Here is a 26598-nt window from a genome sequence, read left to right on the forward strand (position 1 = left end):
ATGGCACAGTGGGTTCCTTTTAGGGTCAATAACACTCACCAACCACAGGGGGTTGGATAGGTTTACAGTACCAGGCATGAATTCCCTTCTAATGAGTGGGCCATAAGTCCAATTAGCTTTTATTAGCTAGCCTATGGCTCTCTTAGGGTGAGCATTTTTACCTTTATAACTTTATATATATAGTTGCATGTATTTTAAAGTTAACATAAGATAATGTTTCCCTTTGGCATTTTCAAATATCTTTAGTGTTATTTATCTCTTCTCCATCCTTCTCCTGCTGTGTTGTCCTCCCTCCCCCCTTTTTAGTTAAATCTCCATTTTTCCTCACTTCCCCCTTCATAGCACCTGTCCCCTTCTCTGTTACTCCTCTACCTATCTCTCTGGTCCCCTTATTTTCTAGTTTCTGGAATTACTCCAAGTTATATACTTTATATCCAAAGATTTGGATCTGGGATGGACAAAAATGAGAGAACACATGTCATTTGTCTTTCTGAGTCTATATCACTCAGTATAATACTTTCTACTTTCATTCATTACTGCAAATTTGTAATTTTGTTTTTGTTTATATCTGAATAGAATTCCCTTATGTATATGCATCATATCTTTATTATCTACTCATCAGCTGAAGGACATTTAGCTTGTTTCCATTCCTTAGCTATTGTTAATAGAGCAGCAATGAATATAGCAGAGCAATTTATCTCTGGAGTAGAATGTTAAGTCCATATTTCTGAAGAAGAAAGTTGTAGAAGACCCTAAAGATGGAAAGACATCCTGTGTTTGTGGGTTGGCAGAATTAATATTGTGAAAGCAACCATCTTACCAAAAAGCAATCTAGACTCAATGTAATCCCAGCCAAAATCCCCAAAATGTTCTTCACAGAAATAGAAAATTTCCTAAAATTCATATGAAAACATAAGACTTCAGATAGCCAAAGCAATCTTGAACAAAAAGAACAATGCTGGAGTGATTACAAGCTATATTACACAACCATAGTAATGAAGACATCATGGTACTTGGCGCAAAAACAGACATGTAGACCAATGGAACAAAATATGAGACCCAAATACAAGTACGCATAACTATTGCCATATGATGTTTGATAAAGATGTCAAAAATGCATACTGGAGAAAAGATAGCATCTTCAACAAGTGGTGCTTGGGAAACTGCATGTCCACATTGGAGAAGAATGAAACTAGACTTATATCTGTTATCCTGCATGAAAATCAACTACAAATGATCAAAGATCTCAAAGGGAAACATGAAATGCTAAAACTTTTAGAAGAAAAAATACATAAGTAGCCTATAAGATATAGGTGTAGGAAACCCCAGAGAAGCTAGAACACTGTTTCAGAAACAGATGGAAGCAGATGCAGAAATCTACAACTTGCCATTGGACTGAGCTCCTGGAGTAAAATCAAAATGAGGGAGGAGTGATAATATGAACAAAGGAGTCAAGACCATGATGAGGAAACCCACAGAAACATTTTACCCAAGCTAGTGAGAGATCACTGACTCCAGTCTGACAAATGGGGAACCTGCATAAGAGCAAACTAGACTCCCTTATTATAGGTGACAATGATGCGGCTGGGACAATATATGAGGTCACTGGCAGTGGGTCCAAGATCTAACACTAATGCACAAACTGACTTAGTGGAGCCCATTCTATATGGAGAGATACTTTGTCCAGTTTGGCGGGAAGGGAGGGCCTCAAAGAGATGATAGGAGCTGGAGGGGGGTGTGAGGAGAGGAGGGAGGGGAACTGGGATTGGAATGTAAGAAATAAATTAATTTGAAAAAATAGGTGTAGGAAAGGACTCACAGAATAGGACTCTATTCCCTTAGGAATAAGACCAACAATGGACAAAGCAGACATCATAGAATTAAAACGGTTCTATATAACAGAAGGCACAAGCAAGTGAGAGGGAAGCCTACAAAGTGGGAGAGAGCCTTTGCATCTAATCATCTGGTAGATTACTATTCAGAATATACAAAGAAATTTTTAATAAAAAACAAATAACCTAATTTAAAAATGGGTTACAGATTCAGAGTTCTCAAAAGAACTATAAATGGCTGAGAAATATCTATAAAAGTGTTCAATATCCTTAGCAATTAGAAAAAAATGCAAATTAAAACTACTTTGAGAGTCAGAATGGCCAAACCCAAGAAAACAAGTGAGAACAAATGCTGGCCAGGATGTGGGAAGTTGAAACCTCATTCACTTATAGAGGGATTAGATTACAAACTGGTGCATCTTAAAAATCAGTGTGGAGATTTCTCAAAAATCTAAAAGTAGATCTACCATCCAACACAGCTATACCACTTTATTCACCCTTAAAGTATTCACAGATTTCCTCACCCCTTTGAATAAAAGAAATCTCATGAAATAGGCTGGAAGTAAACAAGTGACTTTCACATTCAGGCTTTTGGGGTTTCTTTCTGTTTCCTACAGGCAGTGTTAAGCCTAAGATCCTGAAATAGGAAGAGGTCTTGTTTCCCCTCATAGAATATCAGGGTAACCCAAACTCTATAGGGTTATGGGAGCTAGCAACCAAAGAAATGTTCTGTCTTGTGTCCAAGTGGTAGGCACTTGTAGAAAAATGCAAACAATAGAAGATGGTAAGGAACCAGTTGGTTGTCCAGTGTCAGTGGTAAGCTCTGAAAAAATACATACATTATATGGAGTAAGCAGATCATATTTAGGAATATATGTATGCATATATATATATGCATGTGATAACGATTAGTGAAAAAAGGCCATGAATTTGGAGGAGAGCAGAGTGGGTATATGGGAGGGTTTGGAGGGAGGAAAGGGAAGGGGGAAATGTATACATTTTAGTCTCAAAAATATTTAATTTTAAAAAGGTAATGTGTACATATGAAAATAGTACAAATGGTCAGTCTTCCATTCCATCTGTGCTGACTAGTTTTATATCTATTTGACACAAACTAGGGTCATTTGAGAAGGAGTCTTAAATGAGAAAAATACCTAGATAGAATCAGCCTGTAGGCAAGACTGGGAGGTATTTTCTTAGTGACTGAATGTAGGTGGTGCCACCACTGGGCTGGTTTAAGAAAACAAGCTGAGCAAGCCATGAGCAAAGCAAGCCACCAAACATCACTCTTCTGTGCTCCTACATCAGTTTCTACCTCCGTGTTCCTACCTTGAGTTCCTGGCCTGACTTCCACAGGTGATGAAATATACACTGTAAGATGAAATAAACAATTTCCTCCCCAAGTTGTTTGGTCTTTTTTTTTAAATTACAATAGAAACCTTAACAAAGATGCCATCCATTCTTAAAGAGAAACTGAGGTGTATAATTAATCTAAGAATGCATATATCTATAGATGAAAGAAATGGAAATCTAAACATTAGCTATATACATCTTATTTACTAAATGAATGTCTTTTATTTCCTCCTCAACAGCTAATGTAAATGTAACTTTACACGGAGTCATCAGCCAGAGTTTGGCTCCACTACCAAGGTGCTGTAAACTTTTTCTAGTGCTCTTAATCAAACCCAGGGCCTCACCCATATCTCACAAGTGCTTCACCAGCTCTGCCAACATGATTTTTAATTTCTTTAATATTGCATTTATGTGTATGTGTGTGCGTGTGCATGCCAGCATGCCACTACCATGATGAACACATGGAGGTCAGAGGTCAATTTGGGGGTGATAAGTTCTCTTCCTCAAGGTGGGACCCAGGGATAGAACTCAGGTTATTCAGACTTTATACCAAGCATCCTTTACTGTCTGAGCCATCCTATCAGCCCAAAGATGGTTTTTAAAATAACAATTAGCACCCGTGAAAACCCCTCACGGCGTGTGATCGTGACCACAGTCTCTGGTTACATCCACAAATGTGAATGGACAAAGTCCAAAGTCGTGCATTTCTTCCATGAGAGCTTCCTATTGTCCCAGTCAAATACAATGTTTCGTGAGAGCCTTCAAGGGAGGGACTTGTAGAGGGTCACATGAACGCAAACAGAAGAGCACGGTTTTAAAAGGAGATCAGAGTGCACCGGCTTACTGCAGTTTGTATCAAAGACCCATGGTTGGAGAGCTGGTTTCCAGAGCGGTGGTAGAACTTCCGCTGGACGTTGGGACTTTAGGGCACTTGTACCCATCGGCCTTCTCTGCCCGTCCCCCCATGCTTGGTCACCACTGAAGTGTGCAGCACTGTTCTACCTTGTGCTTCCGGCACCGTGCTGCCACAGGTCCAAAGAGGTCACGAGACCATGGAATTATGCCAGAGTTAACTGTAAGCTAATATGAACCCTTCCTCCTTATACAGCACACTTTCTCTGGTATTTTGTCACAGTGACGAAATCTGACTGACACACTACTAGAACCGGGGAGTAGTCGTCCGGGCTTTCTCTTCTTTTGTCTGATATCCCCAGACCTGTTCCCACCCCAACCTCACCCCATCGCAACATGAGCAGATATTCATATGATCTATTAATCTTCTTTACCTCTCAATTGTAGGCAAAGGCCGTTCTCCTTAGCCACTCTGCCCCTACTAAGTGACTGCTGCAATTAAACAGTCTACCGCATTTGTACCAGTCTTTTGGTTCGGGCTTGGCATCAATATTTTTTAAGGACTATCCAGTTCCTATTCTTACCCTTTCTGACAACCTGCCTATGGACCTCTTCCCCCAGAGTTAAAAACAACCCAAGCCAGAGCTCACTCACCGAAGAGTCGCAGCCTTGCCTGCTACAGGTGCCTTTTCACTCCTTGCCACTTTACCTTCCTCCTACCCGCTGACTTCATCAGAGTCCTGTCAAGAGACATGAGCTATAATGCAGGAACTGGTGGAAGCCAGGTGGCCATTGAAATGACACCTGCAGCGCTCTCACACATGAATAGTCACCTGTACTGAAAGACAGCATAAACCCTGTAGGGTCTCTCAGAACCGAGGCAGTGATCTGAAGTGCTTGGGTTGCAAGCAAAAGTGTGGAGGTGGGGTGCGGTGGGGGTACATGTGAATAGCAACAGGTTTGGGCTTCTTTCCTGTACTGTTGTGATTTCCTGTTGGCACAATTTGGGTGCACAGGTACAGGTCTAGGCACAGATAGGCTCTTCCTTCACCAGAAAACAGTCTAGGCCGTGCTCATATTCTAAGCCTTGGTTTGACAGCAATGCTCCAGTGTCTGTTTCTGGCTGTATGTTCTCCCCCCCCAGCCCCGTGTTTGTGTGTGTGTGTGTGTGTGTGTGTGTGTGTGTGTGTGCTCGTTCATGTGTGTACAGCCCTAACACTGGCCGAAAAGACCATTCTGGCAAGACTGCAGCTGTGAATTAAGCTGACAGTGACCTAAAGGCTCCAATGCACTTTCAGCTAGGAGCTGCTTCCTGTCTTCATCCTAATCAAGGATTTCCGAAGGGGAAAGAAGGGAATACAGAGTCCGACAGATGTAGCTTGCTCTGCGGTTTTCTGTCCAAGAAGATGGATGGTTCTGGCCTCTCGATATTCCTGGAGGACCAAGCCGACAGCAGCAGAACCTACTGTGGAGGATGGGAAGTGCGTGGGGAGCCTTAGGGCGTGAGAAGAATCAGGCTTTGGCGAAGGGTCCCTAGCGGTGTGGAGGGAAAGGAAGAGTGTCTTGCTTCGTACTTTCCCGGAGGTTGGCTGGACCAGAGTTTTTTGTTTCGGAGCTTAGAGCCGTTTCCAGTGTGGTTGGACGTGGTGGGAATCACCCACCCTCTATGGGTAGGGTACTCAGAGTCCTCGGATGGCTGGGGCGTCTCTGGGGCCAAGTCCCGCGCCTCCTACCGGTGCCAGGTACGAGGGATGTACTCCACTGCGTGCCCACTCGCGACGGCTCTGGGAGCTCCTGCCGTCTGTCTGTCAACCACAGCAGGGGCCTTCCCTGGCCGCAGCCTCGTTCCCTGGACGATCCCACTGCCTCAGGCCACGCTGGAGCCGGCAGCAGCCTCCACAACCACCACCACCATCACCACCACCACCGCACTTGACGACCGCCAACTTACAGGTCGCCAGAGCGTCTCCCGGCCAACGCTCGGCTGTAAGCGATAGGACAGCGACTGAGGGGCGGAACCACGTGGTGGGCACCTCCCACGGCCTCCGAAAGTCCTGGTGCCCCGACAATTGGGTACGGACTACGCCAGTCACAAGCTAGTGGACGCCCCGCCCTACGGGGGCTGTCCCGAGGCAGACCCCGCCCCCCCGCGACCCCGCCCCCCCCAGGAGCCTAGTCAGCGCAGCGCGGCGATCCGCCTCATTCGCTGAGCGGTCTGTGAATTGTCAGCGCGCTCCGGGCGACTGCTGAGCCGGGCGGTCGCCGGGCTTGCAGGAATCCCCGTCAGGTGCCCACTAGATCCAATGAGCCCAGGTCTCGCGGGGCGCAAGCAGCAGGCGGTTCGGAGCAACTTGGGACCGAGGATCTGCAGCAGGGGCGTGGATTGGGCGTCAGGACTGGGCCAGGAGGGTGAGTGGCCGCGCCGTACAGGCGGCTCCTGGGCGCCGCTTTGCCAGCGAGCAGGGGACCGCGTCGGTGTTAGTGGGTGGGAGCGTGGCGGCCGTGGGAGGGCAGGGGACACTCTCTCGCTGCCGGCGTCCGGGCTTCCGAACTTCTGGTTTTCAAAGCATCCCAAACTCGGCCCGGGACGCGGCTGTGCGTGGGTACCGACTTGGCTTTGGTGGCTGTCACCCTTAGGTCCGGGGCGCGCCCCTGCCCCTCTGCGGCGGTCACACGGCCCTCAGGGACGCCTCGGTGCGCGCACACCAGTTCCTAGATGGCTGTGACTGGTTTCTAAACATTAACCGGCGCCCGAGCCGGCGAGCGCAGCAAGCGCTGGTCGCGTTCTGAGTGAGAATTGGAGGGACCCTCCGGGGACCTTAGCAGGCCCCTTCCCAACTCTGCAGATTCCAGGAAATTGACAGCAATACTGAACGTTAAAGTTTGGGAAGTAATTGCTTCCGGTCAGCCCTTGGATCTGCGCCCCTCTTCCTAGGGTGCTCAGACCCCCGCATCCACCACACGGTGTCTGAGGAACTTGGTTCGGACCAGCAGGGAGCTGAAGACAGGCTGCGAGTCTGCCACCCTGGTGTGGTGGTGTTTGTTTAAGTGTGTTTGCACCTGTGTGTTTAAGCGATGAAGTTGGGACAAGAACTGACAACGGAGGATTCAAGGTTAAACCTGACACTTGGTTTGTGACTTAACCTGGGTTGCATTTTTTTTTCTTCTTCTTCCTTCCCTCTCTTTGTGGTAAAATGCTGCCTTGGTTTCCTGAGTGCAGTTGCATAAAGCTTATACTCTGTATGGACTGAATAAAATTCAAGGCAGTATTGTCTTGTCATTCTTATTTGATATGAATGAAAGCTCATTAAGAGTACTAGAGATAGTTGGATCAGAAGTTGGGATATTTTAAAATATGCAAAACATTGATTACGTAGTAGATGTGAGTGTACACACATATACACATATCTGAGCGTGTGTGTGTGTGTGTGTGTGTGTGTGTGTGTGTGTGTGTGTGTGTGCAGGATTGATAGGGGAATGAGGTAGAAATATATGAAGGATTGACTCAGTCTTGAACTTCCTCTGGATTCCAGAGATGAACCCTCTTAGCTATGAGGTATGTGACCGTGTATGTGTAAGCATGTCTGCATCTGTCTGGTCTGTCTGGGTCAGTATATGGCCATGAACTTTACGAGCACTCAGTTCAATACCACTCAGTGCAGATTCCATGCTCCTGTTTACAGCCCAGCAGCCGCCAGCCAGCCCATCTGTTAAAACATAGCATGTACACTTCAGCCAGAGAATCGAGTGAATCATGACTAGGGGGCAACCCTTAGCAAAACAGCATGCTACAAACAAAGCCTTCCTCTTCTATTTTCATCCACTATTTGGCCTGAAGTTGCAGTTTTATTGAGGGAGCTGAAGGGAATGCTGTCTCTAGAAAGGGGAGACTGTATTTTCTGATAGAGCTGTATCCATAATTTGAGGAGGGGGAATTACAGGAGAAAAAATAATCCCCTGAGAAGAAATGTGGTTGTCATGTTGCCAGTAAGGTTGGTTTACAGTCTTGCAGTAACACATATATCACAAACTGTTTTATTTTGCTTCAGAGAATGCACTAAAAATAAATTGTTTTGAACACACACATATATATACAAACATGCTCACACACACTTTAATAGAAGTAAATAGAACTTTGTTGCCAAGGCTGAAATCAAGATTGCCTTAGTAATTCCAATGAAGCATGCCTTTAGGAATTTATACCCTGGAAATAAGTTATATTTGCCCTAATCACTAGTAACAATGGTTCACAATTTGTAGTTTAAAAATAGTAAAAAGGATTTATCATAAAATTTCTCGTGACTAAAAAGATATGGGAGGAGTATTACTACAACAGCTTATTAAGTTTCTAAAGGCCAGTGACTGATACTTTAAAATGCTATAAATTCCTTTAATAGTATAGTTACTTTTAATGACAATAAGAACAATACTTTCAAGAAGCATAGTTGATCTTTTTCACAATAATTCTATGTTCTTAATTACATTTTAATAGTGGTGTTCATTATAAACTGAAGAGGTTTTAAAAACTCATCACAAGAAGTATTTCCATTTTATGGTACATAAACATTTGGGAGAAAATATTCAAATCACTAATATATATTTCTAAATTTGTACCTTCATTTCTAAGCACTCAAGACAAGTTCTATTACAAGGGACCTCTTGAACATATTCCAAGAAATACTGTAATGGTGTCTATGGTATAAAATAACATGATCTGTGAGTTGACTTCACAATTGATTATCCAGAAATTTGGTATTTACTGACCTTATAAAATTGATAGTTATTAACTTTCTCCTCAACTATGGGCCTCTTTTGTCTTGAGCCTGTAATCTTCCTTTTGAGGAAATCTTCTTGGAGAAACAAAATAAAGTTAATAGTTCTCCTCAGCCTTGGTTCCTCCATTACCTTGTATCAGAGATTCCTGGATGTTGTGAGGTGTTTTGGCCAGTTCTAATCGACATTGTTGACCATTTTTCCCTGAAGGATGCAAAGAAAGCCTTTTTGTCTGTGTGATAGGACAGAAGCATGCACAAGTCAAGGATAGTACAGACTTAACCAGAATCAAGTGTTTCCTTAGGAAACTGTAGCTACTTCATTGACCAGCCACCATAACACTCACATTCTAAAAGTTACCTTGGATGTATTTCAAGCTGTCCCATTACCACAGCGCTAGATTAAAAATTGATTGCTACCTGTATTCTTACTGAAATTGGCGTTAGTTCTTATTTACAAATATCACTGATTGGTTTTCTTTATTTACCTTCTGATCATTGCCATGTGTGTTCTGTGCTCTGTTTTTCTATTTCATAAAATTCTCCATATTATACTCTTAGGTAAGTTTTGAAAGAGAATAGATCTCTATCAGAAGTTGCCCTCTCTCCCATTCAAGTTAATAAAAAAGAAAAAGACTTCACAGAGGTCAGAAATGTTGAGCATATTTACTTCCTTGATGACAAAAGGATGCAGATAGGTTGAGACACTGAACTCATATCATTCCAGATCATTGGATCATCACGGAGACATTTACAGAGCAATTTCTCTTAAGGGGAAGGCTTGGCATTTGATAGGTCACTTAACAATCTTTGAAGGACAATGATTTTTTCCCACTTAGTTTCAGATGAACAAACAGCAGCCACAAAAGGATAATACTTGAATTCTGGCTCTCATGTTTAAAGATAATAGCAATAAGTGAGATGATGACCTTACACTGAGAGCTGCCTTTGTTTAGTTTGTGATGCTTTTGATTTTTTTAACCATTGTCTTTCCATTTTTCCTGTTATTAGATTTGACTTTATAAGTTTTCCTTATAAAGTTAGTCAGCATATATGATAATTGTTTAGATGACCCTGAGCTTAACCAGCCAACCTTGACATGGAAGGCTAATAATTTACTAAAGGTCACAGAGCACAATTGGGGACAAAGCTTACATGGGGAATTCTTTGGACCAGCATTTTAGCACTATTTTTTTATATTGTCCTCCAAAGATTGTTAAGTGACCTATCAATATATATATATATATACATGTATATGTATATATATAATATTATTGTATATTGGTTTTTTGAGACAGGGTTTCTCTGTATTTTTTCTTCCATTATTTTTATTACATTTTTTTAAGAAAAGAGCTTGCTTCACATGTCAATCCGAGCTCCCTCCCTCTCCCTCCCCTCCTCCCACACTCCCCCCACCCCCACCCCCAGCTTCCCACCCAATCCCCACTTCCTTCCACATAGGGGATATCCAGAATCTGTCATTTCACTCAGGGCAGAGTCCAGGCACTCCCCCAAGAGTCCATAGCCTTGCACTATTTTTGTCTACTGTCATGTTATACTAATACTACTGTTTTTTACACTAGCAAAATTGTTACTTACATTCCATTTTTTCCAAGTTTCTGCATGATTTGATTGATTTAGAGTGGCTGTAAAACCTGAGGTGTATCACAACCCCAGACACACAACAGCATTGACTTCTGCCCATTTTAAACAAACAGGCACACGGAAGGAAGGAAGGAAGGAAGGGAGGAAGGAAGGAAGGAAGGAAGGAAGGAAGGAAGGAAGGAAGGAAGGAAGGGAGGGAGGGAGGGAGGGAGGGAGGGAGGGAGGGAGGGAGGGAGGGAGGGAGGGAGGAAGGGAGGGAGGGAGGAAGGGAGGGAGGGAGGAAGGAAAAGGAAAGAGAAAACAATCAGCTGCAGTAGAATGCTGCCTTTCTTGAAACTGGGTCATAGGTCATTACAAACTTCTATGCAACAATTTTTTTTTTAACCATGGCATATTTTTGGTATCTAACTTTCATTTGACAAATTATTTTCAAGTGTTTGACCCTTTTTCCTTCACCTTTATTCCCATAGTGAAATCATCTAAAAGAAAAAAAGGGGGTTCACTTTTCAAGTCAATCTGCTCTCTTAACAACTCCTAATGTATAAATTTTAACCATTTTAACTGTTCTCCCAAAATGCTCCATTGAATCCCTCATTTGCTACTCTAGCAGTGTTATCTCATAGGAAGTGTTAATCGAGCCAGAGAAGTTTTAATGTAGCTTTAGCTTTGTGGGTTTGACAATAAGGAAAAAGAAAACTGGTGAAGGATGGTATTGAAGTAATATTGACATGTGTTTCATACTCACTCCGTATCCCGGCTTACAGTGTCAGTGTTATATTTAAGGTCCAGATGAATGAAGTGACAGATGCACTCAACTGTGTCCTTACAGACACTGCTAATACAAGCTGAAGACACGACTGCAGACAGCAGAGCCTGGGTTACACAAGAAAAACAAATGCTTAGCTCTGAAAAAAGAACGAGGCTGAGAGTGAAGGGTCAGGGGTGGGGGTGGGGTGGGGAGTGTGTGGGAAAGAAATACCTCCAGTGAAATGCCAGACACAGTGGTAAGAAATTTATAGAAGTGTGGGTGGTTTGGGGTTTCTTGCGGGCATTGATTCTGTTTTATATTGTCTTTACAACCCACTCACCCTGCTTGCTTTTAATAATTTATTATAGCAGCAGGCCTTCCCCTGGTTTCTTTTTTATAACTTTTTTCCTTCTCATCTCAAGGTCTAATCAGAGGCATATATAATAGTGTGGCTGGTCTCAAGTACTCAGGAAAATCCATGATCAATATCACACTACATCATAAACCCCTGGCTGTTCCATTCTGTTTTGCAATGTTTCCTTCCCTGTTATATTAACATGGTATCTATGCTTTAAACAATATTTTATTAATCTTTACACAATGAGACGTCTGATCTTATTCTTCTTGGCTGGAAATATCTTTCAAGTAATCTATCATCAGACCACCATTGATCTAATGATGTATTTATTGCTCACTATTGCAGCCCTGGCAAGAAACCCAGTATGGTTCTAAAAATTTGATTAAAAAGAAATCAAGTTTTTGCAAGGCGTAGCCATCCAATTATGTTAGGACCTGCCAAGTATATTTTATGCTAACACACACACATATTTCAAGTGAGCAAAATGTGCTCTTTTTGAAGGTTCAAAACTTTTTTGTTATGAAATAAATAGGGCAAGAAGATGCCACATAATTGGAAAAATTATGAGTGTATATCCCAAGAATTTTCTTTTGAGACAATATCTCACTGTGGAGCTCCAACTGGATTGGAATGCTGTGTATAGACCAGGCTGGCCTAAAATTCACAGAGATCTACCTGCTTCTGCCTCCTGAATATGAGGATTGTAAGCATGCTCCACCATGTCTGCTTCCAAGATTTGTTTTATGTGCGTGAGTGCTCTGTCTGCATGTATAGGTAGATGTGCGCCACATACACGCCTGGTGCCCACTGAGGCCAGAAGAAGATATCAGATCCCCTGGACCAGGAAGTACAGACAGTTGTGAGCTACCATGTGGTTACTGGAAATTGATCTGAGCCCTCTACAAGAGCAACCTAGTGCTCTTAATCGCTGATCAACATCTCCAGCCCCCTAGATACAATATTTTTTAAATATTATGCCCTTGTATTCATTTTTTAGTTGACAATAAATACAGATATGATAAAAAGTAGCTCCCAGTCTAGAAATCAAAATAAGCTAAAATTGAGTACATGTCATGGGCAGACATTATTTTTTATAAAGAATTGCAGTTGACTTTTAGCTCTTGTCTGTTTAGCTGGTTCAAATTCATTTGAAGTGTTAACACTTTGGGGAAACTTTTCTGTCCATGCCCCCATTTGGACTAATGATCTCATCTTAATATCCTGCATTCTCCTCTTCAGTCTGGAAGCCCCTTAATGGCAGCAACCTATTTTTCATCTAATAATATCTCAAGAAATCTTTGTTAGAAATGGTGGCTAGATGCTACAAAGAACTACAAATGGATATTCTTGTAGTTCCAAAGGATATGTGTAAAAACATCCATCTAAGGTACAAGGGTATCAGCAACTGAATTGTAGGAGCAGTCTTGGCATTTCATAGGATGCTCATCCGTTCCTGCTCCACCTTCAAAACCCCTCTGCTTCATTCCTGCCCTACCTACTTCTCTTACTACTGCTTGTATGACTTCAAGAATGCCTCAAGTTCCCTCCCTTTCTAAACCATCCCCTGTAACTCTTCTTGTTCTCCTACTCATTGTTATATCTTGAAAGGCAGTTCCTTTTTGCCTCTTGAGACTGCCTCATACATGTCTTCTGAAGCCACTGATGGCTTGGTTCCTGTTGCTGTCCTGTGTAAATGACTAGGTAGCATTGGTAGGGAGATTTAAGGGCCCTTTGAGAAGGAAGATCCTGATGAACTGAGAGGCTGCTGTCATCCACGTTCACTGTGATGGGGAAACTTTTAAAAATAATAATTGAAGTATATTTTTATCTTAGAGACTAAGTTTTATAATAGTTTTCATTTGTAAGTTCCCTTCCCTTGAGGAAGTGCCCTCAACATAGTCATAATAGTTTAGTGGCTTCAGTAAGCTAGTTCAAGGAGTTACATTATTGAAGTCATGTACAGACCATGCATTCAAGTAGAATTAAGCATAACTGTCTGAAATAAAGCCATTAATATAGTTCTTTCTTGTTAGATCTTATGGGACCTTAGAGGATTCAGGAGATCACAGACCGGGATTATCTGTCTTATCTGAGAGATTGAGTCTCACTTAATGTATGTGCTTTCTTCTTGTATCTACCAAGAAGACATTGAAAGCTGAACAATCTATATCCAAAGGAATTTAGATATTCAAGGCCACCAAGATAAGCAAGATGAGCTCAGACACTGGTTTTGGATCTTATAAACCAGGATTGTTTCTTTCTGCATACAAGAGCGCCTATATTTTAACCTTTGGATCTAAATGCCTGGAAGACTTGAGGGGATCCCCAGGTAAAGTGCAGAGGCCAACATCTGTGGTACATTTACGTTCACATTCTTCCCTGCAACATATAAGCATCTTACTAGTGGTATTTGGCTTTGTAATTTCTCAAATCCTTTTCCTGTATTTTAGATAAGAAATGTCTTCCTCTCCTGGAAGTTGTGAGGGTATATACTGGTGATGGAGTGGATGTAGTGTGGTCAGGGTATGTAGTGGTAGCAGCAGAGATGTAATGGTGGTGGAAGTCTGGGAGGAGTTGGAAGGGGCGTAAGGTAGATGATATGATAAAAATACATTATAAGGCCAGGTGGTGGTGGCGCATGCCTTCAATTCCAGCACTTGGGAGGCAGAGGCAGGTGGATCTCTGTGAGTTGAGGCCAGCCTGGTCTACAAAGCTACTTGTCTTTAAAATTTTTTTATAGCATTATGTGTGTGTGTGTGTGTGATTCTTGAAGAATCTGTTTAAAGTATTATGCATTTTTTAAAGAACATTATTCTTCTTACACTTTGTATATATACCTCACAAACAAGATGTCCTGGGTCAGAAAGCTGTTATCCCTTATGCTTTTAGGCATCCCTAACTTCAACCTTTCTCCATAATTCAGTCCCCACCCTCTAGTATTTTCCTTCCTATGTATTATTTTCTGCCATTTTCAGGTAAAACTCTTAGCTGATAAAAGCTCTTTCACAGTCAGTGTTACCATTAATTTTTTCCCTGTGAGTAACTGCAATTATGACCATTTACAAAGGACTTCTGCAAGCATTCCATGCATGTTTCTGGTGGGATATTAAATGTTCTGAGAACCTTATGCAGCACAAGAGTAAATAGCTTCACATAACTTCAGTTTTCACCATTCCTACCAATGCTGGTGACGTTCCCCTTTATCTGTTGGGTTTTTTTTCTTTCTCCTAAAACATATTGACAGTAACTTTCAATTTTCCTCATTTGTCTTACTTCATTTTTCTTTTTGATGTTTCAGTTTGCTCTCCCTGATCTGCCTAATTGCGTTGTATTGTTTCTAACCCATTCATCTATTTTTCTACAGTTTTCTTGCTCCGGCCACATCTACACATTTAGATACCATTCACACATTGAATGAGTTTCCACCTTTGCTGCACATTAGTAATGAAGACACTAAGTGGGATTCTGATAGTGACCCTTTTGCAAGCTGACGCATCATTTAGTATTCCTGTCTTAATTGTGGTCTGTTAGCCAATTTTTACCCATTATGATGCTTACCCCATTTTCCAAGTAGTGTTTCTTCAAAACTGTATGAATTTATAAAAATATGTATAAAAAATGTATGCTTGCTATTATGTTCTAATTTATAATTCTATAATTTTCTTGTAGGAAAGCTACAAGCCTAACCATTAGGCTGAAATGGTTAATTTGGTTTCAAGCCATGCTGGCTTTGGCAAATTATGAACCATTAGACATTATGCCATCTCTTAATGTATTCCCAGTCCCTGTCATCAGCTCTCACACAGGGTAACCTGTTCCAGTTCCTCTGGCATATGGTTTATTTTACAAAATGAGTATATTCCCAACCCCCACTATTTATTTCACATAAGAAGAGGAAGAGAAAGATGAAGAAGAGGAAGAAGAAGAAACTCCGCATAGCTAGGAGAAGTAAACAATGTTCTTTGATGGTTTTCTTTGGGCTGCAATAACAAAATCCTTGATATTGAATGACTTATAAGCAACTAAAATATATTGCCCACAAGTCTAGAGCTGTGGAACTCCAGGAACAAGTGCTAGCATCTTTGCTGTCTGGTGTTGACCTTTTTCCTTTTCACTGTAAGCTCAGAATGTAGGTTGATCTTGGTGAGAAGGGTCGTGGGATCAGAGTTGACTTCAGTAATCTAGAAGAGGTTTGGTGTCCCTAAGAGTAGTGTAGAGCTTCACACAGAAAAGGTAGCCACGACAGATCTGTGTACCATTGCTCAGGCAGTCTATATGTTACAAACTCCTAGGAAGGCTTGCTGTGCAAAGAGCCCACTATGGTGTGCTGCAGTTCATTAAAGAGAGTGGAGTCAAGGTCTGCAAGGTTGTGTCGTCTGTGAAGTTTGTGGGTGGACTGATGATCCTCAGTGGAGACTCTGTTAACTACCATGTTGACACTGCCATGTTCCGTGTTCTCCCCAGAGAGGGTGTCCTGGGCATCAAAGTAAAGATCATGCTGCCCTGAAACCCTAGTGGTAAGATCAGCCCTAAGAAGTCTCTGCCTGATAATATGAGCATTGTGGAACCAAAAGATGAGATCCTTCCCACCTCACTCATCTCATAACAGAAAGGTGGGAATCCAGAGCCACCTGCCAGGCCCCAGCCAGTGCCTACAGCATGACAGGGTCTTCACAGCTGCTTGGAGGCTGGATGTTGTCCTTGTCCCGTAAAGATATTTAATAAAATCTTACACAAAGGGAAAAAACAGCAAACTGTCAGATATTTTCCTTTTCAGATAAATCTGCTTTCTAACTTGAAATCCTAATCTTCTCTGAAGTGTTTTGTTTTGTTTTTCTAGTTAGTCTTCTGGGCTAAGTAGAATATGAAGCAATTTTTGCTTCTTAACATCTGGCCTGTGTTTGCAGATCTGCGATATCACTGTGTGATCTCTGTTGAAAATCTTGTAATTGGATAAAGGCTTAGTTGGCCACCTTATGGAACAAAAAGATCCATGAAAACTATACTTTGTTTACGTCTTGGGAAAACAAATGTCCCAGACAGGTGGGAGACAAAAGTACAAATTTTGAAGCAGGTAGGGAGAGCATTTGGTACTGGCTACCCATGTGTTTGCCTGTAAGATGTCTCAGTGATGCTGAGGAAAATGCTCTATTATCCTATGTTCCAAGATTTTAAACCTTGCTGAATGAGAGAGTCCTGCTTCTGGTCTTGAACCTTATCAAAGAAACAGAAATGGGTAGGGTCTTTTTCCCTCGCAAATCTTCTGCATCCAAATCAAACTGATATGCATGGTAAATAAATGTAAATCTCAAATTTAAAGTTAGGACATATAGCAAGAGTGGCTGATTAAGTGATGCAATGGCATCCTCAAGGTAGGTCCCTCTCATTTTCCCCTGCCTTAGTTGTCATGGACCATTTCATTCTAAGACTAATTCTTTTTGTATTTGTGAATTGGTTGTAGCAGTTCAGATAACACTTGTAAACATGACAACATCTAGAGCACAGAAAAATGGAACAACCTCCATCATTGCTGAGTTTCCTTCTGAAGATTATAAGAAAATTCCTTTAGAAGTAGGAAGATATGGGTATTGGGAGAGGTGGAGTACAGGATAGACACTAGGAGGCATATCTAAATGTCTACTACATGTTATTACTTTAAAAATTATTGTGAAACTCCTTGTCATGAAAGCTATGTAGTTGGTAGGTACCACTGATGGACAGGAACAAAAAAAGATACAATGCAAACTAATTAAGGACAGAGAAGTGAGCCAAGATCAATAATTATTCTGATTACAGCAACAATAAACCCTAATGAGTTTGAATGTACTAATTTATGTCTTCTTGTACTCAAGAGGTAGATGCTCTTTGATTAGTAAAAAAAAGATTAAGATAATTTGCTTATTTCTCAGTAACTCTATCTGGTATATTTTACAGTATAGGTTTATATGAATGTAAACAATATTAACTTTATGTATCATTCTGCTAACAGGATCGATAATTATGGATGCATATAACTGGACATGATTTCTTATGCACACTTTTGTAAAGTAAGAATTTAGTATCCAAGAGGAGTTAGTAATTTGCTGAGATCACAGAACTAATAAGTGGCTGAGCTAGGATTCAGACATGAGTTCACCTGCTCATGGCCCTTCCTAATGAGCATGATTGCCCATTTTCTTGAAAGATAGTCCTAGGACTATCACAGTTGGCTGAGTTTTAAATGATTGGACACTGCCCATCTCCATGACCTCATTATTTATCCCATGGCCCTTGCCCAATTTCCTAACCATACGGCTTTCTTATTGTTGGTGTAATAAGCCAGTCTCTTCCCCACCTGTGACCCTTCGTATTTGTGGTTCCTTCTGCTTGGATCACACAGCCTCCATTCCTGTGACTACATCCTCTCTAATCAGGCTTTGAAATATCTCTTCTTTATAACTATATTCAAGGACTTGCCCATCTATCTGTTTAGACCTCCTCCCTAGCCCTGATTGTTTCCTCCCCACTTTTGTTTTCTTTGTGGTACTTACAACAGTCCCATATAATTTACTTCCTTATCTAGCTTTTGTCCTGTTGCCTTCAACCTATATTTTAAAATGAATGAGCAAGCTAGTGAGTAAGTTAATTAATGAATGAGTACGTACAAGTCTGGATTTCTAGTAACCCAGAATAAGCCTTTATTTCCCACTCTAAGGTAAAGATGCCAGTTGTCATTTGAGCATGAATCTATCAAGCTCCAAATTTTTTCTTGTAAATTTTTAAAACTAATTAAATCTACATTTTATTCTGTTCAAGGGCAAAAGAAATATATATCAAAGTTCTTTGGAGAAAAGATACACTTACTATAATTATATACATATGAATTTTAAGATCATCTAATAGAAGAGGAGCATTTGAGTAATAAATTCTGGGTTTCTTACTTAGAATAGTTTATTGACACCAACACTTTTAATTTGGTATCAACTGTTAAAGAATGAAATTACTTATACCAGTAAAGTGGGAGAATTATAGTTGCATTTATAATGGTAAATTCACTTAAAATTGATTTCTCTGCATACACTTAATTTTTCAACTCATATATGTACTTAAATGGCTCCTTTATCGGAATTGTGTTCTTAATTGTTCTGAAGTAATTATGGAGGTGCAAATTGAAAAATAGCTTCACCGCATATGTTAATTCATAAGCAATTGGTGTACCTGAAGCGGTATCTTCTCCCAAAGTCCTTTTGCTCTGGCTTCTCTTTCTTCATTAAAGTGAGTATTTTTGTAAATATGTGAAGTTTTTAATTTGTTGTTCTGTGGGTCATGTCATGCTAATTACATTGTAAGGCATTATTTTCTGAGGCTTGCAGTGTTTTATTGGCATGCAATTAAATAAATCATCATTTAAGTTTGACAAAACTTTGCATTCCCTTCATTCCTGCTCATTTTCCCTAGGCCCTTCTCCCCAGGGACCTCACAAGCTAAGGTATCTTGGCCCATAGTATGAGTCAAATCACTTGCTTTTTTTAAGAGTCTTTGTCAGCAGCTGTTCCCTTGTCAGGAAAATCTGCTAGTCACTTACTATGAAATACATTTCTGGCTAAACTTCCTGCATCTGATTTCCAAAATACAGATTTAAATTTTATGGTGAGTAAAATATGTTTTTATTTCAGACAAATTTTAGTTAAGTTCTTGCAGATTGGTTTTATATTAAGCCTCAGAACCAAGTCAGAAGAAATGAAAGGAGGATGTTTGAATGTTCACATCATACTTTCTTCATACATCATGTGTCTTGGTGGAGAGCCCTTTCTTCTTGCCTTATTCACACAATAACCTGAGTAAAGTTGGAGATATAAATTTGTGAGTGTTCACTGGGATCTTAGTGAAAATGAGACCAGGAATTAAAAGGCTGGGTTAATGTGTCACATTATTTAAGTTTTATAGGCTTATGGTCTATGGCTCTTGGGGGCCTGCTTTAGGCAGGTTAGTTTCCATATATAATAGATCGACCCTTTTATGGATCAACTGAATTCTTTCTTTTTCTTTCTCTCCTTTTTTCCCTGTCAAGGCTGTGTAGGTGAGAAGCAGCATGGGGCTATAGAAAATGTATAGCACACACAGTAGCAATGAGAAAGAACTCATAATGGGCACACACATTGCTGGAGTATTTCCCAAGTACTTTGCAGGGTGGCAGTGAGGTTGCTTTGGCATAGGCAATGTGGAACATGTGCTTTTCCATGTGTGAACACTGTGATGGGAAAGGTCCTTCATGGTTCACAAAAGCAGCTGCTTTCGAGCTGGTGTAGCCATGGCTTTGGAAATTCACTTAAATATATGTACTGCAAACTCCTGACTTCCATTTGGAGGTTTGGTTGCATGTTGGGAATCTACTTATTCACAAGTGACATGGAGCGAATATTCTTTGTTAGAATTCTGGGGCCCTTTGTTCATTTCATTGGGGTTTGTATATCAAAACTACATTCTAAGCAGTGTTTGTAATGTTACATACAAATGTAAATTTTCACTGATGGCTTTCTTCTTAATTTGAAAAGGTATGAACAGCAATATTACTTGTTTAGTAAAACATTATGGAATTGCCTTTAGACATATTTCATTGTATGGACAGACTGTCTTCCCAGGGATTTGTACCCCCCTAGTGCATTGTTTCTGAGTGAGATTTTGGGTTTTTCCCAGTTTTCCCTTATCAAACGTGGGGCTCTTTTGTGTGTTTCTAATCTGAGATTTTTGTCTATTCTTCTTAATCGTATAGTGAGTTAGCTTCACTTTTCTAAGGATTTCAGCTCTAAATGATACTAGTAGCATTGTTTCCTTTTGTTTTCAACAAGTCATTTGCTACTAGTTCTCCTCTTGAGTAACTAGGGAATGGTTCTTTGACTCTACTGGTTTTCTATTTATTAAATACTAACATACCTTAGCATCTTCACAGGTTGCTTAGAAAACAAAGGATGAATGCTTTGCTTTTAGCATACCATAACTGATGTATTTCTAAATGACAAAGAAAAAATTACTACAAAACAAGATTAGTGCAGATAGCTTAAGCTGGAAATCATTTTCAATGTTTCATGGCTACACTTTGTGCTAAATATAAAAATAATTGTGTTTCCCATGTGTTAGAATCAAACGCTCTGGTTGGAAAACCACATGGTCTTACAAGTAGGTCACTATTGATGGTAAAACATGAGACAGGAAATGTCACAGTTAAGATTAGAGACCCAAGCAGTATGCCTCGCTATGCTTGCATTGACTGTCCAAAGAAATAGAAGGCTCAACAGGATATAACTAACTTTAGCCCAATTTGAAAGCATTAGCAAGGATAGCCTTTTAATGTCTTATTTTCATTTGTTTCTAGATAGTGCCCTTTTCTAGTTGGGCGAAATAAGTGAGCTGCTTAGGTTTGCATAGTGACAGACTTCAGAATGTCAATTAAAATAATAGCCATTACATTCTGTAAGTGTACACAGAAAGCCATAATCAGTTGTATACACTTACATGAATGGGTTCATTTGATGTTTGAAATTGTTAACAAGGATAATAGATTGTCTCCTAAAAGCCTCCCTTGTCTTCATATTTGAAAGTGTGGTAGTGTAGGCACATGGCAGGGGTGCCTTTAGGAAACCCAGCTACCATTTCTTTCTCTTTGGGGGTAATAGGAGAACATTTAGTATTTCTAAGTGGGAATTTTCACCACTGGAGTACCTGAGTTTTATAGAGACACTTGGGTATTCTAAATGTTAAGCAAAAGGCTGAGAGGGAGGGAGCAGTACTCTCAAGCCTTTGTTTTGATGACAGATAATACTATATTTTAAGGGCTCACACCAAAATGGAGCCTTAGATTCTGAACATCCCCACTCCTTCGTGCTACATTGAGCAGTTGAATACATGCCCAAAGAGCCCGTGGTTATTTGGACGAGTACACAGAGGCATGCCGTGATGACTGAATTTGGATCTGTCATTAGAGCCTTATGCATCCACTTCCTGCACAGAGTCCTTCACAAGTGCACCCTGGCTTACAGACTCACTGTACTTTGAGTGGAGAGCCTTATTGCTCAAATCTCAGAGGCCTCCCTAGGCTTGGGTTTTCAAAAGTTATTAATGCAGATTAAAACACTCTATTTTGTGCTGGGATTATTTCGTGTAGGTTATAACTTTGAAGAGGACAGAGACATAGAAGACAATCTCAGTGGAATAAGTACGTTTTAAATTTATTATTTTAATGGGGTAGAATACAAACATAACATTTACCATATCAACTTTTAAAGTTTGCAGTAAAGTGGCATTAAATACCTTTATAATGTGCAACTGTTAACATCATCTATCTCCAGAACCCATGTTGTCTTGTACAACTAGATATCTACACCCATTTGCCAGCAACCACCTATTCTTTCCTCCCCAACACCCTGGCAAGCACCATTTCCTATTTTTGTTTCTGTATTTTTGACAACTCCATCTCATTTTAGGTAGGACCATGTAGTATTTGTCTTTTTGTGTGTCTGAGTGACATCACTTGGTATAATGGTCTCGGCAACCATGCATGCTATTCTATTCACCAGACTCTTCCTCTTAAGGCTGAGTAATATTCATAAATGAGAAAAATATCAACAGTATTTTTAGTTTATATTCCTTCTGCAACTTAAACACAGAACCTAGATCTGATCCAAGAAGAGTACACTGGGGAACAGGTTGGAAATACAACCCTCGAGAATGAAAATTCTGGGAGTTTGTTTCCTATCCGAAGTATGGGAAACGGCTGTTGGATTTTGACTGGGGAAAACACCGGAAGTATGACAACTGTGTGACATCTGGCCCTTTTGTTTCTTCATGTGCCTATTCCCAGCCATTACAGTGTGAGTTGGTTGTGAGCTGTAGGGTCAGCTCATTGTGTAGACCTGAGCAGATAACATGAGGTGACAGTTTGTGGAAATATCCTAGGAGAGATCTAGGTGTGTCTGAAAGTCAGTTTTGCTTTTAAAGGGAAACTTAGATGTTGGTTTATCTTCCTAGTTTCAAGAATACATGAATAATAAATATTTAAATCCTTCTGTGTTTTGTACCACTTACCATCTTACAGAATTAATTACCTGTTTTGGGTTTCTACTATGAGATTTATTTCTAAAGTTGACATAAATAACCAGATGGTCATGTGTCCTATTCTGCTTTGACCCCAGTCATACTGACCCCTGGCTCTGACTCTTCCTCTGTCTGGAGGTGATATAGAAGCCACCAGACTCCTTTCAAGGTCTTATGTTTCCTTTCTGGAAAAGGAACAAAACCCTAGATCATTTCTATAGACATGTTCTGGTGCTAACAATACAATACTGTTTGTGTCTTAACCCTATTGGCTGGCTTCCTTCCTGTAGTTAGGAAGGTATAAAATCAGTATCTAGTTAGTAGCTTTTAATTAAGTGTAGTACTTGCTAGGTGACTAGCTGGTTGCTTAAATTAGCATTTTGACTCATTATTTAGCCCATGTTATATTAAAAAACTCATTTAAATGCGTCTGATCATAAAAGAATAGCTGGTAAATTTCATTCTTTAATGCAGGAAGAAGCAAAACCATTTTTCACATGAATAGGGTGACTGGAGTTGATGGGGTGTGGAGAGTTTGGCTTCATAGGAAAATGAAGAGGGGAAATTCAATATGCAAACATGTAACCAGATCCCAGTGAGGATTCACATAGTTAGCTACTTCTGTCCCTTCACATATGAAATACAACACCAGTGCTTATAAACCAACATTGGTATGAGAAGTAGCACAAACAGAAAAGCTATAAGAGCCACCCTAACACTGTCCTAGAGGACTAAGAGAACAGTTATTGCAGCTCTAAATGAGATGCAGCTCTTTAATGATTTATTGTAGTCTTTTGGATAGGCAATATCAGTAGAGTCTCTAAAGAAACAGAAATCACAACTTAGATTTAATTATATTTCTTTTTGCTAACAAAACCTTGTCCAAAGAAATATTGAAAAGTTATATACAGTATACCTGTTGCACAGGCATAGACATAGCTAGCCTACTTAAATTCCCAAGAATGGATTATCCTTGATTTCTGTGAAGGCCTCTAGTTAGGAGTGCAGATAGCCTCTGGAAGGAATGGGAGACCTTGGAAACTCTGAGGGGTTCTCTAAGAACAAAAGGGAAGATGGTTTTGATGGAGGAAATGTGGCCAGGAGGGTTCTGGAGGTCATCTGTTGCTCCTATTGTCCTTTATTCTAAAACCTACTAAGTTGTTGTGTAAGGACTTTACAAACTGTTTTATCTGGATAACCAGATACTCCTGCCTAGAAATAATTGATCTTACATGTTTATGACTGTCCTTTCTTGATAACAGCTTTGATCATCAGACCAGCTTGTCTGGCTTCTGTCTGGCACATGACTTTGTCACGGCTGCCTGTGTTGTCCACACTGGAGTTCTGCCCCCAGGCTGGAACATGTGGGAAACCATGTTCAAAGCAAAGAATCCAGGTGCTAAAGACTCTAAATTTAGAAATCTTTTACTCCCCCACTTAATAAAATGCAATTTGTTTCTTCTTCCCATACAAAGTAGACTTGTCCAGAAAACTAAAATGAGTATGAAAAATGCATGACCCCATCACATCTCTCCACTTTGTAGCTGTTAAGGCTTCCTAATGTGATTTGTGTGTGCTGAATAACTTTGCTTTGAGATAGGCTTCCTATTACCCAGCATTACTTCTAACATGGTACAGATTCATCCAACTCCCAGAGTGGATTCACTAAATAACCATAGCAAGAACTCACCAAGTAACACTCTTTGGTTATTCACTGGGGCCTTCTGAAGGCTAGCCTTCTCTGAGTCTACAAGGAAGGAAATATGACCTTACAGATGATCCAGGAACTCTTCAAGCAGTCAAAAACTGAGAGCCAGTGCCCTTCAAGCACAGACCAATTGCTTCTTTTAATTTCAATGTTGGATATGACACCAGGGATAACCTAGATTCAAATCTTCAGAGCAGAATTTGCAAGGCTTACTAATGAAGGCATAAGGAAAACTACTGGAATTTTAATCATCATTCATTGTGAGTGAGTGAGTGAGTGAGTGTGTGTGTGTGTGTGTGTGTGTGTGTATGTGTGTGTGTACCGTAATGTGTATATAGAGGTCCATTCTGTCTTTCTACAATGTGGGTTCTGGGGACTCAAACCCAAGTCACCAAGCTTCTATACAAAATCTTTTTTTAGAAGGTAACCGGTACCTTTATCTACTGATCTATCTCATAGACCCCCTAATCCACTTTTAATCCACAAAAACAATGAAAATGACAGTAATATGTAGGTGAATTGGCATTTGCCCTTTCCCATAATATGTTAAAGGAGGGTAAGAGTTGCCCTAGACATGTAGAGCTTGAAGTAATTCCCTTATTTGCTTGCTGGATTTATACAGTTTAGCTGATGATAATATTAAGCTGTCATTAGAAAGACACAGGCTCTTTTCAGTTTGCTGTATTTTTTAAAATATTGCTTAATTCCAGTAATAATTTGAGGGAGCTTCTTTTTGTAATGTTTTTATTTAAATTAGAAACATGAATGCTTCACATGTCAATCCCAACTCCCTCTCCCACCCCTCCTCCCTTGTCCCTCCACCAGCTCCCCAGCCCCCCCCCCCACTCAATCCTCACATCATTCCCCAGGGAGGGTGAGGCCCTCCTTGGGGGATCTCTAAAGTCTGTCATTTCATCCAGGGCAGGACCTAGGCTCTTACCCATGTGTCCAGGCTGAGAGAGCATCCTTGAGGGAGTTTCTTGTTGTCTTTTGGTGTCAGTGCTGTGGGTTGATCCTGGGCCTTGAACGTGTTAGACACATACTTTCTCACCGAGCCAAATATTTACTCCATCACAGTGAATCTAATACAGCTTCATTAAACTAAATGATATGGTTGAATCCATTCCTGATCCTTCTTTTATTTACGAAAGTAGGGAAACAATTTACCTTTTGCACACATTTGTTGTCTCCTTGTTCTTGTCCTAATATAAGATAAAGTGAGATGTTGAAAACTGTTATATAAATGTCTGTGTCTTTATCAGAAGATGCTGTTGAAAGAATTAGAGAAGATTTTTAATCTTGGCCAGTATAATTTGACACCAACCATATGTGAGTTTTATGCTGGAAACTCCATAAGAAACAAGGACATGATAAAGTTACCCTAGAGAAAGTCAGATCCCAATTACTTGCTTGGGCGTCCAGTGCTATTTCTAATATGCCTTTTATATTGCTGAGCCTTGTGGCCCTGCTCACTGGGGTTCTGCAACTGTGATTTGTCTGTGTACTAAATGATGTTTTAGTAAAGAAAGCTGAGGGTTATAGCTCTTCTCACTTCTGAACAACTCAGAGCTCTCTCTTTGGATTATGAGCCTGTGGGATAAAGAATCGAACCTTAGATAAATTGGCAGATGGAAGAACACAGGGAGTACTAAAATCAGGATAGAATTTTATAAGCTTCATGATCTTCTTTCCCAAAGGCCTAAATCCATGTGATGAGGTAGTAGAACAAATGCCTACTGAGTCTGAATTTATTACTATTTTTTAAAGACATGACAAGACTAAAGTACATTATTTTTTTTGCTGCCCTGGTCATCAGTTGGTAGTATTCCTGAAGGTGATGTGAAATTTCTTCCTATAAATACTGGGCTCTGCATAGGGGCTAAAAATAAGCAGAGCAGCATGAGGAAATGGGCAAACATCATCGATCTGTGTTAGGACTGTTTCTGCTTTAATGTTTGCAAAAGCACAGCACAGCTTGGCAACCTATTTATAGAGAACAGATACTCACTGCTATATATAGATGATAAAAACAAGGTGGGTCCTCAGGTAGATTTGAGGTTATATCAGGAAGTAGAATTAGAAAGGACCTCCTTTAGGATAAGTGACATTTCTGTGGAACTAAGAACCTACAGTTGAGGGCCTTATTGGTGGACATGCTTCCCCCCTGCAGTGTGCACCACCTCCAATTGACCTTTGCCCTTATTGACTGCAAGTCAGCTTCCCCAGCTATCCCTGTCTCATGAAAAAGAGCTAAAACCAACCTGGACACCGTCAAGAGCCCCCTGCCCTTCATCTTTGTA

At 40.5% G+C, this 26598-nt stretch overlaps 1 protein-coding gene, 1 long non-coding RNA gene and 1 pseudogene across 3 annotated transcripts in view; 2 read left to right on the forward strand and 1 right to left on the reverse strand.

Moving 5' to 3' along the window:
* LOC121138861 overlaps positions 1 to 11317 on the reverse strand; it is an 87504-nt gene extending 76187 nt beyond the window's left edge. The window contains exons 1-3 of one of the 2 annotated variants that reach the window (XR_005875735.1): positions 11160 to 11317; positions 8802 to 9014; positions 4692 to 4777 (exon numbers count right to left, since the gene is read on the reverse strand). This is a non-coding gene — a long non-coding RNA (uncharacterized LOC121138861). Of the gene's footprint in view, positions 1 to 4691; positions 5983 to 8801; positions 9015 to 11159 lie in introns of those variants that run through there. The other variant, XR_005875734.1, reaches the window with a different exon arrangement.
* The window catches only part of Marchf3 (membrane associated ring-CH-type finger 3), a 145281-nt gene continuing 124908 nt past the window's right edge, over positions 6226 to 26598 (forward strand). The window contains exon 1 of the mRNA XM_005069097.4: positions 6226 to 6446. The gene's annotated coding sequence lies outside the window, so the exon portion shown is untranslated. The remainder of the gene's footprint in view (positions 6447 to 26598) is intronic.
* LOC101827568 lies at positions 13732 to 25061 on the forward strand (annotated as a pseudogene).

Source organism: Mesocricetus auratus, unplaced genomic scaffold, assembly GCF_017639785.1.
Source record: "Mesocricetus auratus isolate SY011 unplaced genomic scaffold, BCM_Maur_2.0 Super-Scaffold_6730, whole genome shotgun sequence".
NCBI classification, from domain to species: Eukaryota; Metazoa; Chordata; class Mammalia; order Rodentia; family Cricetidae; genus Mesocricetus; species Mesocricetus auratus.